We start from the raw sequence: 20,462 nt of genomic DNA, 5'->3' as shown, positions 1-20,462 counted from the left end.
TGAGTGCCTTATATTTCATATAAGCGCCAGCCACTGTGGGAAAAGCAGAGATGAAGATGTCAGGCCTTTACTCTCAAGGAGCTTTTGATCTGCCTAAAGAATCAAGATAAACTAATGAGAAGTTAAAAGACAATTGTTATGTGTCAATTAAAAATAAAACTTTAAACAAAACTAAACTAAAAAGACAATAACAAATTTCACCATAATTTCACAACAGAAGACAGGCATAGTTAATGACTAAGGTTGAGCTCAAGTTCCTTTGTCTTCGGCTTTTAACAGTCTTCTGATTAGTCTTTCTGCTGGCTGCTCTTGCCTGTGTCAAACATTCTTTACCTGCCACCAACTCATGCACTCATCTACAAATATCATTAGCTACTACATGTCAAATATTTTTCTAAGACCTAGACTGTAGCAGCAAACAAATAATCACTTCTCTAGCGAATGTTACATTCAAGTGAGAGAACAGTCAATTTTCAAAATAAATGAGCAATGCATGTAATATGCTGCAAGTGGCAAGTGCTATGAAGGAAAAGAGAACACGAAAGAAGGCTAAAGAGTGTTAGGGGTGGATGGGGAAGTAGACCTCACAATTTAAAATAAAAGGATCAGAGGAGGCTCATTGAGAAAGAGACACTTGAACAAAGACTTGAAGTACAGGAGGAAGGATGCCATGTGGATATCTGGGGCAAACTGCTCCAAGGAGAGAGATCAGCAAGTGCAAAGGCTTTGGGGACAGAAGTTTCCTGAGATGTGCGAGGAATAGCAAGGTGACCAGAATAGCGTGGGAAGAGTCACCTGGGGTAGGAGATGAGTTGAGAGCAATGAGGTGGGGTGAAGGGAGTAGATCTATAGGGCTGTGTTGGACAAGGTGGGGACTTGGCTTTTATTCTGAGGCAATATAGCAAACAAAGGGCACCAATGAGGCCAGCATGGTGGAGCAAAGTTACCAAGTAAGATTTAAATTATAAGGCAGACTCCAGTTATCAAGGTTAAAAAATCATATCTTCATGTTTACAGTTATTTGATGAGAAGGAGCAGGATTTTCTGAAGATGTAACCATTTGACTATAGGCTTTCACATGTAATTTTTAGCTACAATTCTTATAATCTTTATGATAATTGAACAATGATTTCTTTTAGAAAATTGCTTTTAAAAAAAATAACCAATGATCTTTATTTCTCTGCCTCCCTTCATTGAAATAGTTATTACATTTTGTAAAGAATTAAACATATACATATATATACATATGTATGTGAACACATACATGCTTGTATATGTATACACACACAGAGAAGAGAAACTCATTAAATCTGAAATCACAGCACTCTACTGCCTATCTACCTTTATGAAATCATATTTAATTTTACATTAAGTAGAACCACATCTCATGCACTCTTTGATAGCAGACAACTTTTAATCTTCTGTACCTTATTATCACTCCCTTATATTTGCAACTCTCTCCCCCAACCAAACTCGGCTAACTAATTTTAACCTAGTAGGTATCATTTTATATTTTTCTCCACACTTATGCATTCTTACACAGAATTTTATCTAAGTATATATACATTTATAAGGTTTTCTGACCTGTTGCTTGTTTTGTAAATATGACCATAATATATATACATTTTGCTGCATTTTGATTTACCTATGTAACTTTGAAATCTTTCCAAGTCATCCAGCAGAATCCTAAAACACTCTTTCCAATGTCTGAACATTAATGCATATTGTGTATATACCACAACTTATTAAACCATTTTCCCACTGCTGGGCATTCACTTTTTGTTTAGCTCCTGACCTCTATAAACCATAAACCATTCAACATCCTCATGCATATGTTCTAGCACATCAGAACCTTAATTCTAGGGCATAGATCCCCAGGAATAGAATTGTAATTCAACAGATGTTGCCACATTGACTTTCAAAAGCCCCAATCCTTTACATTCCCCCAAGAATGTACTAGGGCTTTCTACATAAATATTGAAATACATTTCTCCCCTGCTTAAATCCTTCAGTTATCCCCCAGACCACCATTCCTGGGTAAGTCAAAACTCCTGAGGCTAAGATGAGAGAGTTTCCATGATATGGCCCCAGACTCCCTTCCCACACATCTCCCTTGTCCATCTTTCTCCAACTCCTAGCGCCCCTGCCACAAACATACGCTATATCTCAGATACATTCAATCTCCCAATTTCCCAGACACACCACTCTCACAATCCTCTGCAGCCTTGAACATGCAATTCTCCATCAGATTAGAATCCTCTTTTCTTCTCTCTGTGTGGCAAGTTTCTATTCACCCTGCAAGACCTGGCTCTTACATTAACTCCTCTAAAAAACTTCAGCCAGAGCTCATAAGTTCCTCCCCAGGGCCCCTGCATCCTTCAATGGGGCACTAATAACATTCTATTGCAATTGGTGTGTGTGAACTCCCCAAGTCCTATGAGGAACAGTCTCTTGTGCCTGGCTTATTGCCAGTGTCTGATATATATCAGTTATTCAGAAAATGTATGCCCATGAATGAGTGGCCAAGTGTTAGACATTTATTGTCATAGGTCTGTACCTATGCAGAGACTTCATATGCCTCCATCACACAGCTACCCAGAGAGTGCCCCAAGATTGAAGTGATGGGAAAGGAGATGTTAAAGATGGAAAAACTGCGATTATTGTGTTCTAGAGACAAAGAAATGGGAGGTACGCTGACCTCAGGGCTTTTAAGAGGCAACAAATGAACAAGTCACTTGCACATTGACTCATTCACTCCATAAGCACTTTACAATGGACATCTGTTGTATTATCCTTCCAGCATTCCTTTCTCTCTCTTCTGTCAATCACAAAGACAAGTTTAATTAGCTATCTCTTTGGATGGCTGCCCAGGTTGCAGCTTTTCTCTCTTCTTTGCTAAAGGCCCCTCCTCTCAAACACAGGGGTGATCCCCTGGCCATTTGTGGCCATGTCTGGACTGTTTTAAAATGCCCCTGGAAAGAATTGGTGCTTGATCCAGGGATGGGCTTCTGAACCAAGCTGCACTAATCCAATTTTCTTGCCCCGAATTGTGAAACTTAGAACCAAGGGTCATACAGACAGGAATTGTTGCACATGGGATGTGTTAACAATGAAAACTTCAGTTGTTCCATGAGAAACTCCAGGATCACTTGGGGAGTGGGGCAACAAGTCCAACAATTAATCTCTATTGCTTACAACCAAAAGAACGTTTTCTAAGACACAAGTGCACAAATAACCAAACATAGCTGAGTTGGTGTTCTTAGAGTAAAGGTCTGCTGGGAATTCCAAAAAGAGAACTGTTCCTTTCCATTGACAATCAGGGCCAGGTGCCTGGAGGAGGTGGTCATACTCTGGGTAGGATTTGGATTTGTTGGGGAGCATACTCCAGGGTGGGACAGTCAAAGAGACAATAAGTAAGTCCCTTGCTCTACAGTTGTACATTCTAGAAGAGAGGGAACCAGGATAAGGAAAGCCAGAAAGGTACACCAAGGCCCTGATTGTGAGAAGCCTTCGGTGCCAGATTAGGGTCTGGGCATTGGCATTGAGAGCCCTGAGAAGATACTGGAGGGTGGCAGGGCAGGACAGCAGAGGTGGGGATGGGTGAGATTAGAAAACAGGCAAATCACAGCACCTGGAACCACCACCTGGCTCAAAGGAAACCTGTGTACTGGGACTGCTCCCTGAGGAAGAGCTCTGGTACTTTCTGAATAGAAGCACTCACACCCCTTTACCTCTGGCCTGGAAGGGAAAGAACCAACACAACCCAAGCCATGGTAGAGGCAGGAAAGGAGAACAAGGATATGGGAGGCCTGCTCAGATTCACAACTCAAATTTTTGTCAAGCCCTCCACCCCAGTGCACCCCAGTATATACTTAGTTCTTGCTTTTAAAGCTATTTAAGAATTAAAAAGTGAGATTTTAGAAGCCGTATTAATTAAACTCCTAATCGATTTGGCACTCTGCAAGTAGAAGTGGAATGACAGAACTATTGATTTCTTCAAGCCCTGTGTGTTTGTGCCTACGAGTGTCTGTGTTTGTGGATATGAATCCATCGGCGTGCCTGTTTATATTATCTTGATGCCTGTGTCTGTCTGTGTGTCTGTATATCCCTATCTGTGCAAACAGATAACTATATATGTGTTTACAGACCTCACCTCATATAAACTTGATGATTAAAAATGGGGGTGGAGCTTGAGCATGGGTGCATTTAGTGAATCATTTCCAAAGAAAAGAGTGTAGAAAAGGGAGAAATAAAAAAAAATTACAGCAGAGAAACCTGGCAGACGCTACTTTAACCAAGTGATCAAGATTAACTTCACCAAGGATAAGGCATCTTGCGAGCAGGTATAGGATATGATAAGAAGGGCACTTCAGCCTGTTTTCCAGTCTTGGGTTGTGTTGGTTCTTTCTTTTCCAGGCCAAAGGTAAAGGGGTGTGAGTGCCTCCATTCTGTCCCCAGGACATGTAGCCTCAGTCTCATTTTAGGAGGTATGGATTCTGTCTTTGGCTAGGATGTCAGACAAAGTATAGGTGAGTTCCCAGCCCTGTGGTAAACGTTTAAGTGTTAGGCAAGTAGCTAGATCCCACAAAAAATATGATAATAACGATTTTGAAGTATTTGAAGCTGATGTCATTAGAACCAGAGAAACTTCTCATACAAGGCATTTTTGCAAATGTTCCAGTCTTCCACTAAGCAATGCTCTGGTTGGGTAGAGCTTGAACCCTTAGCCACTGTTGTCCCAATTCTCAGAGCCTGGCCTGAATGTAAAGGTAACAGTGCTCCAGTGAGGTATGGGTATATATTCTCAAGCTCTTGAGAAGTATCTGACCCCACATGACACCAGTATCAAACACACAATATTCTCAACCAGTTCAACAAGGTTTAAAACATCAAGCAGCGTCTCTCAGGCAATCCCTGATAAACCTGATTCAATGAAACACTAGTGACACCAACAATGTGCCAGGCCTTGTTCCAGTGATCCCTGCCCTCAGGAAGTTCACATGTGTAGCAGAAGAGACAGATATAAGAAAGCCCAACTTCACTCTCATCCTATCATGATGGGTCATGAGGCTTGCTCAAGTGCGTCTAAGAGTCCCTGGAGTTCATTTCACATATGTTACCCCACAACCCCCAAAAAGGCTGGTTCAACAACTACAAGGTGGAATTGAATGATTCTGACAACCTTGCTTCCTTAGCAGCCTTACACTGGGCATGACCCTAGCTGCCATGTCCTGCTATGTCTACCCAGCATGGCTGACATTCCTTCCAGTGAATGTCATGCTCTCTGCGCTCCACAAAACATCTCAGGCTGTTACAGTCACCACTTCTTCTCTTACTGCTACCTCTCCTAAGTACCATGGTACCACCACCAGGCATGCCACTGGGTCTCCTAGGCATCGTGGAGACTTCAGTTGGTTACCACTACTCCCACCAGAACATAAACGCTATAGCTGGGTTACCTGGATTCAAATTCCAGCTCTGCCACTTGCTAACTATGTAACTTTGGGCAAGTTACATAACCACTTGGTGCTTCAGTTTCCTCACTAGCAAATGGTGAAAGATAATAGTAACTAACTCCTGGGCTTCTGGTAATTATTAAGTGAAGTGATTATATATATATAAAATGCCTGATAAGTGATACTCTGTTCGTTCTAATAAAGCCACTGTATCATCAAATCTTTTCTACTTAAAAGTCAAAAACATGAAGAATATTCTGGAAAGATGGCAGTGGTGGCAGCATATTTCTCCAATGTCTTCAAACCCCACTTGAAAACTGATAGAGCCACTGTATGACAACCCGTGCCCCATGGATAATACTTATAATGAAACTAGGTCATAAGTTAACCCCACAAACTTCAAAATACAAGCAAGTGGGGACAAACCACCAACAGCTGTAAGGCCTGCTCAGTATCATGTATTAGATCGTTTTCATGCTGCTGACACAGACATATCTAAGACTGGTTAATTTATAAGGAAAAGAGGTTTAATGGACTCACATTTTCACATGGCTAGGGAGGCCTCACAATCATAGCAGAAGGCAAAAGGCACATCTTACCTGGCAGCAGGCATTATAAAATCATCAGTTCTCATGAGACTTATTCACTACCATGAGAACAGTATGGGGGAAACTACTCCATGATTCAATTACCTCTCACTTGGTCCCTCCCACAACACATGAGAATTACGGCAGCTACAATTCAAGATGAGATTTGGGAGGGGACACAGCCAAACCATATCATATTATTTATGAGAAGATGCAGAAAGAAGCAATAAGGTGGCATCTGATGAACATGAGCAAGAAGAACCCAAAATAGCCTCTGGGTATTTACTAGAAAGCACAACATGGCAATTTGAGAACAGTAGCTGAAACTAGAAGGGGATTTGCCTTTCCATTATAACTGAGTTCAGGGTGTTTTATGAATTCTCAAAACTGACCCACCAGGAATCTGTTCTACAAGAAAGCACCACATTAAGGAGAAACTCCTGGGACTGGAATCCAAATTCAACGGAACAGGGACAACAGAGGCACAGGAAAGAGATATTCAGATCAATGTGAGGGAAGAAAGTAGAGCTAGGAATGCTGGGACAGTCAATGTATTTTTGGACTCTATACTAAAATAAAAGAAGGTGGAGTTCTGTAAAGTTAGAATAAGTTTCCTGAACCCTTTCTTCTTCTAAAGATTCATGAAAACTAATTTCACTTAAAAATGAGCAACAGAAAATTATTGTTGTCAATTCCATACACAGTTATTTTAAAAAGAGAATAATGAGCAGAATAATATCCCTACAATGAAAAAATGCCCAAAAAACATGTACTCATAGAACACATGGACACAGGGAGAAGAGCATCACACACTGGGGTCTGTTGCAGGGGTGCCAAAGGAGGAACAACACGAGGGTGTGGAGGTCAGGGAGGGATAACATGGGGAGAAATGCCAGATGTAGGTGACGGGGGGATGGAGGCAGCAAACTACATTGCCATATGTGTACCTGTGCAACAATGCTGCATAATCTGCACAGGTAGCCCAGAACCTAAAGTACAATAAAAAAAAACATTTAATTTTAAATTTTAAAAAAGAAAGAAAAAAATGTACTCATAAAACTATAACCTACTATTTCAAAAGAAGCTTAACACTTTAAGAAAATTGTAAAAGACATGAAAAAGAAGCATAAATTCTCAGAAAGGAAATGTCCAACTCAGGAAAAAATTAGAAATAAAGGGGGGAAAGTCATTTTAGAAACAAAGACTAAACAAGAAGAAACACATAAGATAATGCCTTTAAAAATCAAATGCAAAAATGAAGAAAATTTTGAAAATAAAAAATGAAGAATGAGATAAAATGCAGCCAGGCGTGGTGGCTTACACCTGTAATCCCAGCACTTTGGGAGGTTGAGGCGGGCAAATCATGAGGTAAGGAGATCGAGACCATCCTGGCCAACATGGTGAAACCCTGTCTCTACTAAAATACAAAGAATTATCCAGGCATGGTGGCAGGTGCCTGTAGTCCCAGCTCCTTGGGAGGCTGAGGCAGGGGAATTGCTTGAACCCAGGAGGCAGAGGTTGCAGTGAGCCAAGATCGTACTACTGCACTCCAGTCTGGCAACAGAGCAAAACTCTGTCTAAAAAATTTAAAAATAAAAAAATAAAACAAATTTGAGAGAAAACAACAAATATTAACGTTAGGTAAGAAGATCCAACAAACACACAATGTAAGTTCCTAAGGAAGAAATTCAAAGCACAGAAATGGTAAATACTAAAAACTATAAATCAGAAAACTTTCAGGTAAGGCAGGGGATTTAAAACTACATATTGAAAGAACATACTACATAAATAAAAGCAAACATGCAAGACATACTCTAGTAAGATGGTAAGATTATTGCACAAGTGAAAAGAATGAGAAGGAAGGCAGGGAGAGAGAGAAGAAATTGTTTGTATGTCTAAAATTAAGTGCAAGTTATCCATAACTTACCTTTCATCAGATTCTGAGAGCAATACTTTATACCAGAAAAAGTAGAGTTACATATTTTAAAATACTCAAGGAAATAAACTGTGAGCCAAGGATTTTATATTCATTCAAAATTACTTTCAAGTGTAAAGTGAATAGGAACTCTCAGCTCTGATGACCAAACTGATGTTGGGTAAAAATCCTTCAAGAATAATTAAAAATACAAAATCAGTTAGACCTGGACACTGATTCATATAGATGATGAATGAGAGAGTAATGAGATGAGACCCAGATTTTTCACTTGAGCAGCTGAACGGATAGGAGAAATAAACTTGGAAGACACAATGATAGGTTCAGTTTGTGACATCTCTTCTTTTCAAGAAGTCCAGTCCCTCTTACTGGACTGCCCTCTTATAGAACTTCATTTTAAAAACTTCCAGGCACTCTCAGCATCCATACAGAGTGCATGGCCGACCGACTCTCACAAGTCCCACTCATTCATTCATTAAACAATATTTACTTAGTGCCAAATAGGTGCCAAAAACCGTTCTAGCACTTGGGGTATATTAGTAAGCAAAACAAACTAACATCCTAGCCCCCATGGAGAGTACATTATAGCAAGGGAAAACAGACAACAATAATAAATATAATAAATAAAAATGAATACAGTATGTTAAAAGCAGATTATTTCCATTAAAAAGTACTGATAGAATAAGGGGTATCGTGATTGTCATGTGGGAATCAGGGAAGTAATGGCCATTTTAAATAAGCAGTCAGAGCAGAGTTCATTGAGAAGCTAAGATGGAGCAAATACTTCAAGAAGGTGAAAGAATTAGCCATGCTGAAATACGGGTACTGAGCATTGCAGGCAAAGGGAAACACTAGCATAAAGACATTGGGAGGGAGGATGCCTGCTTTGTTGGAAACACAGTATGGAGATAAGTGTGGCTACAGTAGGGTGAACGATGGAAATATTAGCAGGAGGGAGCTCAGAGAATGAATTAGGCCAGATCATGTAAAGCCATGGAAGCCACTGTAAACACTTTGGGTTTTATTCTGGTAAACAGAATACTTCCCATGTCCCCCAACAACTCTTGTCACCAGATGTCAGCTGGGTCCATCTAGCCCACATACTTTTCTATGACCCAACAGGAAGACTCTCCCAGTGAGGACCTTATAAAAAAAAACAACATAGGTGACTTTAGAATGACTTAACCTCTGCTATGCAATGAACTATAAACTGTTTACTAAGCAGCTAATTAAAGCATAATTATTTATGTAACAAGCTATAAATAATTTACTGCATGGTTAGACTATTGACTTCCCATCCCTCTGCACTAAGGCTCTTGCGAAGCCCGTCAATTGTGACTAAAGGAAATGTGACTACTCTAATCTTGTTCAAATTTTTCAATGTTTTTGTTGCTGTGCTTCTGATCTGCTTCTGAATCCCATGCTGAGCTGCATCAGCACAGGCCTTACTGTGCATCTGGGCTTTTATGTAAGTGGTAGGCAATTCTCTATCTCTCCATCCCTAACCACTCTAAGTTCACATTTTAAGTAAAAATCCTGCACCAGTGTTTGGCGCTGAGCAGCTTGCAACAGGCATGTTTCTAACTTGCCACTGACCCATCTGTGCAATACCAGAAACACTGAGGTTTTTTTCTCCTTCAATGGGCTCTGCGAAATGCCTCCTGTGCCCACCTACAGTGGAAGTAGCCCCTTTTCCTCTGAATTCCTCTGCATTCTCTCCTGTCTCCATGCACTGGTCCTCTGCTCCAAGCTGTAGCGGCAGAAAAAGTTTTTCTATCAATGTTAGTCAGAAATCTCCATTTTCACTCTTCATCCTACCCACTTAACATTTGATGTTCCATATCATTTCCTGACATGTGTTCTATATCATTTTCTGTTAATTAAACTACTTAGTATAATATAGTAAGAGAGAGAATCCTGTGGTATAACCTCAGGGGTCTTGGGGGAGGCAAAATGAGGCCCAGCAACCCAACTCAAAGCTAATACTGAGAGTAATTTGTAACATGGGCATGGATTATGGCATTGCCATCACTTTATCACACCCATTTCTTCAGGCTGTGGCCCTCTCTCAATCAGTAGGAAGGTTTGAGGGTAAAAAAGAAATTTGAGTACTCTAATGAATTATTTTTTAGTGTAGCATAGTTCCAAGCACACTGTGAAAGATAGTATCTCTTGAGTACCTTCTGAATACCAGGCACATATCAAGTACTTGCACATACGATATCTAACTAGTATACAGTGAAATGCTATTTATTGCCCTCATCTTACTGAGGAGAGCTCAAAGAGGTTTTTGAAACTAGTCAATGATAGTGCCAGATTTCAGTCCAGTGCCTGACTCCAAAGCCTGTGCTCTCACCACCTCCGCAGTCTATCCAGCACCCTAATGGAACTTGTTGTTATTTCGGTTTCAGAAAGCCAAGGAACCTGAATTTGGCTCCAGGTAACTGTTTCCACTCCTATGAGCCAATGTGTACATCTGACAGCTGCCTTCTCTTTGAGACTCAGAGCCCCATCTTGTTAACTGTCAAACTCCAGCACACTCTCTGATCACTCATTAACTCATGAATGACTTAGTTTTAACCTCTAAAAAGGGTGTGTCTATGTATATGTACTGCCAGTATATGAATGATGCCAATTATTATGATGATATAAGCCACAAGAAGTGGGAGGAGGGCACAGGTGATGGCTCCTAATTAGGTGCCATCACCTGTACCCTCCTCCCATTTCCACCTCTTGATACCTGGGTGTCCTTGCACATGAAACTTGTCCTCTCTGAGCCTCAGTTTCCTGACCTGCGCATTACCCCCTCATTTATAACCACTGTCCCAGCCACCCTGAGCTATTTCAGTCCTATTACTGTGATGTCCAGCCTCCCAGGCTTTGCACATGCTGGTCTCTCTCTTCCACTTCCTTCACCTTGATGACTTCTAAACATCCTTGAAGTCTTGATCTAAATGTCTCTTCTAAAGGAGTCCTCTGTGACTCCTCAGCAAGTTTATGTCCCATGTGCCCCACGTGTCTGCAGTACCCTGTCTTTCCCCTGATCTACGCTGGTCTCAATTGTTTAACAACTTTTAAATGTCTGCTTTACCCCCCAGATGAGGCAGGGCAGACCTTGTGTCTGTCTTGTCTTCCCTACATGCCACCATGCTACATGCTATGGCATCTGCAAGGCACTGGACCTGACACACTGACGATGCAGCTGGTGTATATGTATGGAACGTAATAACATTTATCAAATGGGAATAACAATAACCTATGCTGCTGTACTGTCTGTCTCATTGGTTTGTGAGGGTGAGAGAGATAAAATTTATAATCATTATAACAGCACTAATTGAGGATGGGCCCTGTGCCAGTTATCATGTGGATTGATTCAATGTATTATCTCAGTTGGTTCTCACAATGACCCTATAAGGAGGGTATTCTTATGCTCTTACTTTTACAGATGAGGAAACTGAATCCTGGCAAGGCCAGGTAACATATCTGAGATCACACAGATCGCAAATGGCAAAGTTGGGCTCTGAACACAGCTTATCAGTGTCTAGACTGTATGTTCTTAAGTGTTGCGGTAGACTGCTTTAGGCTGGGCTCTGTTCCAACAACATGTGCAGTAGTGTCAGGTAAAAATTATAAATGTGTTCTCATATATACACATCCAGCTATTCCTATCGTTTGTCATGAATTTTCAAGGCAGTAACATGGGATTCAATGTATATACTAAAAATGGTTTTGTTTTGTTTTTTTCTATTCTGTTCTTCTCCTTACTTTAATATTTTCATTTGCCAAAGTGGACATTTAGGAGAATTCACAGATGTAATATGTTCATTACCATCCTGATACCTCTGTATGGTTCTACGAAATGCAGGTGAGAGCATAGAAATCACCACTAGAGGGTTTCCAAGAGCCAGTCTCTCCACCATCTGCAAGGCTCCAGAACTCTCCATCAGCCTCCAGCTACCAATTGGATACCTTGCCTCCACCGTGTCCTGCCTCCACTCCCAAGTGTCAGGCTCCTATGGAGGATTCTCTATTCTCAGTTGTAGGCAGACTTAGGAACAAAAGATCCTTCACCTGGGGCTGCACTGACAGCTCTCCCCTAAAAAAAGACCCCCAGGTGCAAGAGGCCAGGAGAAGTTGCCTGACCCAAGTCCCACAGGCAATGCAACCAGCCCTGTCCTAGGAGCTGAGGCTACAAAGTTGAACAGAAGAAAATCTCAGCCTTCATAGAGCTCAGCCAAGACCCAAGCAGGCAAAAAGGCACCAACAATTCAATTTGATTATAATTATAAGACTAGCTGAAGTGTTGAGTTCCTGCTAAAAGTCAGGCAGTACCCAAACCCTCTCTAGATATTATCTCCTTTAAGCCTGACTTTTGTCTGAAGAGATCACATGGTGAGTAAATAATGAAGCCATTACTCAAACCCAGGCCTCTAGAGTCTAGAGTCTCAGCTTCTATCAACTAAACACCACACTACCATCAAGCAGCTGTGAGCAGGATAGACTAGGATCACAGAAGACAGAGGGCCTCACTTTGCCTGGGAATATTTACACAAAGTGACATTTGCCCTGGTTCTTAGAGGAGGGGAGTTGGCCAAGATGACAAAGACAAAAGGACTTCCACATAGGGGAGACACCAGGTACAAAGGCTCAGAGGCATATGGCCAAAAAGTATATGGCAAGAAGTTTCACTAGACCAGGCGTCCCCAAACTACGGCCTGTGGGCCACATGCGGCCCCCTGAGGCTGTTTATCTGGCCCCCCGCCGCACTTCAGGAAGGGGCACCTCTTTCATTGGTGGTCAGTGAGAGGAGCACAGTATGTGGTGGCCCTCCAGCGGTCTGAGGGACAGTGAACTGGCCCCCTGTGTAAAAAGTCTGGGGACACCTGCACTAGACTGTAACATCAGGGACCTCTGAGGGAGGGACCAGGAGGGGGTCTGAAGAGAGAAACAGGGACTAGTTGATCAAAGACCTTGAATGCCATGAATAGGGACGTGGATTTAATCCCAAAGGCAATTTGGAGCCACCAAAAGCATTTTAGAACAGGGAAGTGACAATAATTTTGCAAAGAATCAGTAAAAAATGAATCACAGCCAGGTTAAACTCTAGGCAGGAGAGTAGCCTGTTGGGAAATGACAGTTATAAAACAGAGAGAAGAAAGAGAGAAGCCTGAACTAAGGCAATGGCATGGGACAGGAAGAAGTGGATGATCTGGGAGGGAAAGGATAAGATATGGGGCTGAAAAAGAAGGAAGAATCAAAACTGACTCTCTTAGTTTCTCTTGAAGCTGTCCTAGCTGAGATAGGAAACGCATCCAAGGAGGAACTAGTTTTCCTTTGGTTTGATTACAGGGTGTGGCCTCTGACAAGTGGAGAACACACACAAGTCCACAGCAGAAGTGGGGGCCAGGCCTTACAGAGGGGCCCATCAATTGGGGCACCAGCTTTCTCAGGGAGGAGACTGGACCTGGTGAACCCCACCCACATGGCCCCACCACCAGCCCATCTAATCTCAGCCACGGTCACAGTGCCGCCACATAATAAGCGCCCTTCTCAATTTTGGGAGTCTAGGGACTGTGACTCATTAAGGTTTGGATTGTGTTAGTGCTGAACATCCCATAATTGCATAGCTTGCCTGACTCTCTGTCATTCGCTCTCTGCCTCTCTGGGCTCCCCCTCTCCTATTGGATTTGCTGCTTGATCCCAGTATGGAAAGTCTCGTTAAATGGAGCAGTTCTGGCTGTGTGGCAGGGGCTTCCTGCTCCCCCAACCCCTCCCAACTCCCACTGGGTCAATCGTCTTCAGCCATGAACTTTGAGCTGCCATCTCAATATGCATGAAATCCTTCCTTTGCAAGTACAAACGACTGATCCTATTACTCACACAGAGGAAGGGAATTGAAAATTGAGGTCAAGGAAGATGGACTGGCAGTGAGTCACATTCCCTTCATGGTGGAAAACCACCACAGTCAGGAGCTTGTAAGGTCTCTGGTCAAGGAGCTGGGTAGCCCTGCTCATTGCATTCTGAGGGAGGCTGTTCTGAGCATGTGGAATGAGAGGACTGAGTCCTAAAATCTGGACTTTCTGAAGTCTGGCAGACTCAAAAACAAAGCCAGATGCAACCACAATCATCTCTATATACCAGGCTACAAGCCAGATGACTTTTTTTCTAAGCCAGAATTATCCATGGTGGAGTTAGGGTGGAAGAAGGGAGTAGCAAAGTCTCATACCAAGAAATTGCAGTATAAAATAGTGTTCTCCCTACAATATTTCCTCAGGGCTGTTCCGAAGTCAGAAGGAATTAACAACCCACACAACAAAAAGGGAGGATTACCAACTATAGTGCATCTTCGATGTACCAAGAACCCTCTGCTCCAGGCCTCACCATAGTTTGATGATTGGAGATTGCCATCCCAATTTTACAGATGGAGAAACTGAGGCCTAGAGGCATTACATAACTTGTCTAAGACCTCATTGTTAATAGTGGCAATAAAGCTAGAATTGATTGGGTGCTTATTACATTCTTGGCAGTGTGCTAAGTGCTTGATTCAATCTTAATGGTTTAATTAACCCTCAAAACAATCTTATGAGATTCCTGGAACTGAGATTTGGTAGGCCAACATCACACAGTAAATAAGTGGAAAAAAAAATCCAGGCAATGTGAGACCAGAGCCTTATTCTTAATTATTATGCTATGCTCTTTGATGGTTTTTAGCAATTTAGCTAACACTCAAACCCTCAAATCCAAAGCTAGAGCTCTTTCTGCTACGCAAGATTGCTCTTACGTGACATACAGCTGCCTTTTTAAAGCCTGTGATCATATAAAGACGATGGAGTGTCTAGTCTTTTCTCAAACCCTTGTCTGCCTTCTTTCTGAGAAAAATTGGGGTACATGTTTTCAACATTCAGAATAGAATTTCTGGCCCTAGCCTCAACATCACAGACCTCTGATGAATTTGTAGCAGCAGCAGGGAATCCCAGAAGACCATGTAGGCAGTGATTCAGTGGGGAGTGACATTCATGGGATCCTGACTGCCTAGGCGGATCCTCGTTCCCTCAGTGGCCTTGCCCTGCCTCTGCCCTTGTCTTGTGGACCACCTTTTTTATTCCCCAAAGCCCAACACTGGGAGGAGGTCACTGTACCTGACCCCTCAGAGCCCAAAGAGAACAACTTTCCAAGCTCAGAAGATCCATGCCCTCGCTTCCAGCTACTGGTACCGGCTCCTTATTCTCAGCTTATCGTGCTGATCTGGTGTCTAGTGTCCCCCAAAACTCTAGGGTCAATAGTTTGTGGAAATCTATGCCTATTCTTTTCTTGGCTCATTTTAATTTCCTTTCACTTAGAATGGAACTTTAATTTTAAAATCTTCAAAGTCTGGAATTTGGATTTCTCTGCCTTACTTTATTCTACCTTTTGTATCAAGTGGGGAATTCTCTGTAAAGGAACACTTTACTATACCAGAAACACTTGGAAGTGGCCTTCAAAACATACTAAGCACCCCAAATGGGTCAGATACTGGGCCTGGGTGCTAGGATGACAAAGAAGAGATGTGAGAATATGATCCCCATGAGGGCAGGATCCTTTATCGCACAGTGACATCACCGTCTACCTTCAACAGTGCCCAGTACTTGATAGGCACTCTATAAAGATTTACTAAATAATTGTAAACAAACAATTATGGCTCACTGTGCTACATATGGCATTTTGAAATTAACATGGAGGGTTAAGGGAGAACAGAGAAGGGATATGTAACCCAAGCCAGGATATCTCAGTAGGTTTCCCAGGCCACTTCTTAAAGGATGTCCTCAAGTTTGCCAGGAAAAGCATTAGTATTGGAAGAGGATAGAGTTTCTGACAGAAGAAACACCATGTGCAAAGTAGTAGAACCATGGACTCATGTGTTGGGAAAACGGCAAGTTGCTAAATTAGCCAGAGGGGTGGGGTAAAGTTGAAAATCACTGGGTCAAGTTTGAAGAATGTTACAGTGCTAGTATCCACGGGTTTATCTGTATTATATTCTACCAAGGCAGGACACCCTAAGCCACCCCACAACCCCACCGTAGAATACTTCTCCTGGATATATCAAGGGGCTTCTGTAAAACCTGAACAGAGCACATTCTCAGATGCTAGGAGGACTACCAAACTACTATGCCTTGAAATTTCCATCCCAACCACAAGGCAAACACTAGACCCCTTTGTGCATTTTATAGGAAAGAATGAGAAGAGCTTGTTTTAGTCAATAGGTTTGCTTTCCTAGCCCTGTGGCACTAAAGTGGGTTATTTTTGTCTAGAAAAGGACAAGACCATTCGAAACTCACTCATAGACCTCTAGAATGTTAAAGCTGGAAGAGTCCCTGGGGATACTTTTGTCTACTTCCTCATCCTCAGATGAAGAAACTAAGGCTCAGAGAGGGAGAAAAATTGTCCATGGACACACAGAATGTTAGTGGAAGGCTGGCCCCTGGCTCCTAATCCATGTTCCTCACTGCACTGTGCTCTTCTGCAGGGGACTTGATGATGAGATTGCACACTTTTTCCCAGTGAACTTAAATGCAAAAACTAAAAATACTTCTTAGTTATTCTTCATTAGAAGAAAACAAAGTCTCTTCAACTCTCTGACTCTTTTAACCAATTAAATCTTTGGCTCCCACTCAAAGAAAGTATTTAAATTAATCAGGATAAATCTCTGGCTTAGCCTTTCCCTCCAAACAGCAATTTTATACTAAAAAATTGAGAATAGCTTGCAGGAGACAGAAGAGTGTCAGAGAAAAAAATCACAATCCAAGCTATTTAATTTAATTTCTCACCATCACCTGAGACTCCCTAGCCAAGAGTTCATCATTCATTTATCAAACAGTTAGTAAATATTTATTACTCAACAATCATTTATTAAGCTCCTACTGTGTGCATTCTAATCATAATTGGGAGCATAAATATGAATCAAATATGAATTCAGCCCTTAGGCCCTCATGACATTTATCCCTGAATAGAAAAGAGGACAGATACAGACAGATACATAAATCACTATTGGTCTACCCCAGGCTTGGCTTAAAGTAAGTTCTTGGTCCAAAGTAAATTTCATTCAAATGAATGAATGAAATTGATTTCTCTATTATAGATAATTGCTATGTGAGAACTCCACTGAAGTGGGGACACAGAGCCCATAAGATTCGATGATAGACTCAACAGGGAAAATGTGGCACATATATACCATGGAATATTATGCAGCCATCAAAAACGATGAGTTCATGTCCTTTGTAGGGACATGGATGATCCCGGAAACCATCATTCTCAGCAAACTGATATAAGAACAGAAAATCAAACACTGCACGTTCTCACTCATAGGTGGGTGTTGAACAATGAGAACACATGGACACAGGGAGGCGAGCACCACACACTGGGTTCTGCTGGGGGGAAATAGGGGAGGGACAGTGGAGGGTGGGGAGTTGGGGAGAGATAGCATGGGGTGAAATGCCAGATATAGATGAAGGGGAGGAAGGCAGCAAATCACACTGCCATGTGTGTACCTATGCAACAATCTTGCATGTTCTTCACATGTACCCCAAAACCTAAAATGCAATAAAAAAATAAAAATAAAAAGATTTACTGAAGACTGAGTGAGAGCGTTAATTTAAGAAACATAACCCAGGGGAGGCAGGACTCCAAAAGGTGGGAAAGCAGCCTGAAGAGTATTGCAAGAGTTGCATTTTCCTCTCCAGGCCTCAGGTTCCCCACCTTATAGTGAAAGGATGGCATAGATGAACTCTGGGGAAACTCTAGCAACAACACCCAATGCCTCTATGATCTCTGTTCCCAGCACTACACAAAAAATTTAATCCTACTTCTCTTCTTAAAAATAACCGTTGAATCATTGTCCCCCTGCCTTCTCAGGGTTACACCCTATGTTTCTGTGGATTTCTCTTTGGAAATGGGAGAAAGGATGGAATTCAATTTTAGCTTTGATTGGCCTTCTTTTTAGCTTAAACAACAGAAAAATATCCAATTATCCCATTCACAATTACAGTCTGCACATCTCATCACAGGCATAGAAAATGACCCAGCAGCAGAAAACTGGCCACAGAACAGAGGTACACATCTGCAAGCCATTATCTACATGGAGACAGGCTGGCCTGCAATGGCCCCCACTGGCTCAGGGAAGCTGGTTATCTCCCCAACTAGCCATGGGCAACCAGGAAGCTGCCTGCCACAAGCTGCAGCTACATCCAGTCCAGGCTCATCTCATACTCAAAGCTGAATGGAAACCATGTGAAAAAGTGTTTCACTCGCAGGGAGAGGCCACAGATGAAAGCCCCAAATTGTATACTTGCTACAAATCCAGGCCTGATCAAGCAAAAAGAGAAGTTCGTGAATAAAGACTGAGTTCTATGAAGGCAAGAGACAATGTCCAACCAGGTCAGCAACATGTCCTCAAGCCCACAGCACCATAAAAGGCAGATGACCTGCACTCCATAAATATTTATAGAAGAACTTTGTTGAAAGCTAATGAATAAACAACTAGCTGCATAAATGAGTAAATGATTTGTTTATGGAAAAGACAGAGACTGGTGAGAGTACTACCCTAGCACTGAGGTTTAAGCACCATATAGAAACACATATGCTAGCTCTTTACCTGTCAGCTCTGTTCTTGAGCAAGTAACTTCACCTCCTCAAGGCTCCTCAGTTCCCTCATGGGATAGACACTGTGATGTGCTTCCCAGATTCCTCTTTTTGGCAAAACGTATTGTCCCAGCTGCTGGAAGTATCATTAGCCAACAGCCTTCAGCTTTCAGGACCTCCAGATGTTTTTAGAGCCATCTCACCTAAGATCACATCCTTCCAAAGGATGTCTCAAAGTTTTAGACAAAATAAATTTAACAGAGTTTTTTTAAGCAAAAAACAATTCATGAATCAGGCAGCACTTGAAACCAGAAGAAGTTGGAGAGCTCCTCTGAAGCAGCATGGGCAGCAAACTTTTATGGGCTGAACACAAAAGGAAAACCAAGAAAATGTATCTAATGAAAGTTCCTAGTTAAAAGTTAGTTGATTTCTGATCAGTAAAGTTTCTAGTTTCACTCTACTGTTAATGTTTGGCTTCAGTTTGCTATGTAGAAACCTAAAGTGTTGGAGCAGCCCCACCCTAATGACTTCCCAGTTTAAAATATTTTTTAAGCACACTCCAATGACAGATTAAGGTGGGACATGAAGGCCCTGGACATTTTGGCCAATGGACAACAACTCTGATTCCAAAACTCCCCTGTGAGATCAGTTGACATCATTGAGCCAAGTTTTGTGGCTGAACCTTGCCCTCTGCCCAGTCCTGCTTCCTTCCTCTCCCTTCCACAGGCATTGGTCCCAAAGATGCCCCCTAAAAACTACTCTGAACTCTAAACTCCACCTCAAAGCTGTTTCCCAGAGAACTCAACCTATCGTTTACAAAATATAGACAATAATAATGATATACATGGGTCATAGTGAAGACTAAATGAGTAGCTATGTGAAGTACCCAGCCCATAACAACTGCTTGAAACCATAAGCCAACTTTGTTATGAAGGTTTGCGAAGGCCAGCCTGTTAATCAGTATTGCCACCCCGACTCTTCACTGGAAAGGACCAAGAGTGAAAAATTCTAAGTGCCATAGATTGATTTCTGAGCTACATAAGTTATAGAAGGAAGTGGAGAAGGAAGGGGACATCTGGACCCAGCCCTGTGTGGACCCTGGCCTCCAGCTTGCCTGCCAGGAGCCTTCCCATAAAGACAGTTATAACAAAGGGCTGGGTCATCTGGATCCTGGCAGAACATGAGGGCCAGGCTGTGATGGCGGAAGGCACAACCCTGGGAGTGTGAAGCCCGGAGCCAACATGCTGACCACTATGGCTAGGTTCCAGTAGCCCCACCAGCATGCCCAGAACCAACAAGAAGATCCACATCCTAGATGGAAAGATAGGAGCCCAGAGACCAAGGAGCAAATGAAGACCAGCTAGGGATATAGCAGCCACAGCCTCCTGCTATCCAGGAAGCTCATCTCTGGCCTCCTTCACTTCCATCAATAAATGTGTGACCCTCCGCCCCCCCACCTCAGGGAGGTACTCAGACCTGAGATTGCATTGTTTTCACTACTTGTGGGAAGAGGGAGTATAAATATTACTGTTATTTATACCAGCAGTCCCTAGCCTTTTTGGCACCAGGGACCTTTGGCACCAAGGGCTGGTTTAGCGAAAGACAATTTTTCCATGCAGTGGGGCAGTCGGGAGTGGGTATTACATTTTCATAAGGAACATGCAATCTAAATCCCTCACACCAGCAGTTCATAGTAGGGTTCGCACTCCTATGAGAATCTAATGCTTTCTCTGATCTAACAGGAGGTGGAGTTCAGGCAGTAATGCTTTCTCTTGCTGGCCACTCACTTCCTGCTGTACGGCGCAGTTCCTAACAGACTGAGGACGAGGGATGGGGACCACTGATTTATATGACCTGGGACCACTGATTTAT

At 42.3% G+C, this 20,462-nt stretch overlaps 1 protein-coding gene across 3 annotated transcripts in view; it reads right to left on the bottom strand.

Moving 5' to 3' along the window:
- Nucleotides 1–20,462, bottom strand: part of INSC (INSC spindle orientation adaptor protein) — a 128,270-nt gene that overhangs the window by 67,847 nt on the left and 39,961 nt on the right. The window lies entirely within an intron of this gene.

The sequence above is a fragment of the Saimiri boliviensis genome, chromosome 6, assembly GCF_048565385.1.
Source record: "Saimiri boliviensis isolate mSaiBol1 chromosome 6, mSaiBol1.pri, whole genome shotgun sequence".
NCBI classification, from domain to species: Eukaryota; Metazoa; Chordata; class Mammalia; order Primates; family Cebidae; genus Saimiri; species Saimiri boliviensis.
This window is presented reverse-complemented; position numbering and strand designations above follow the sequence as displayed.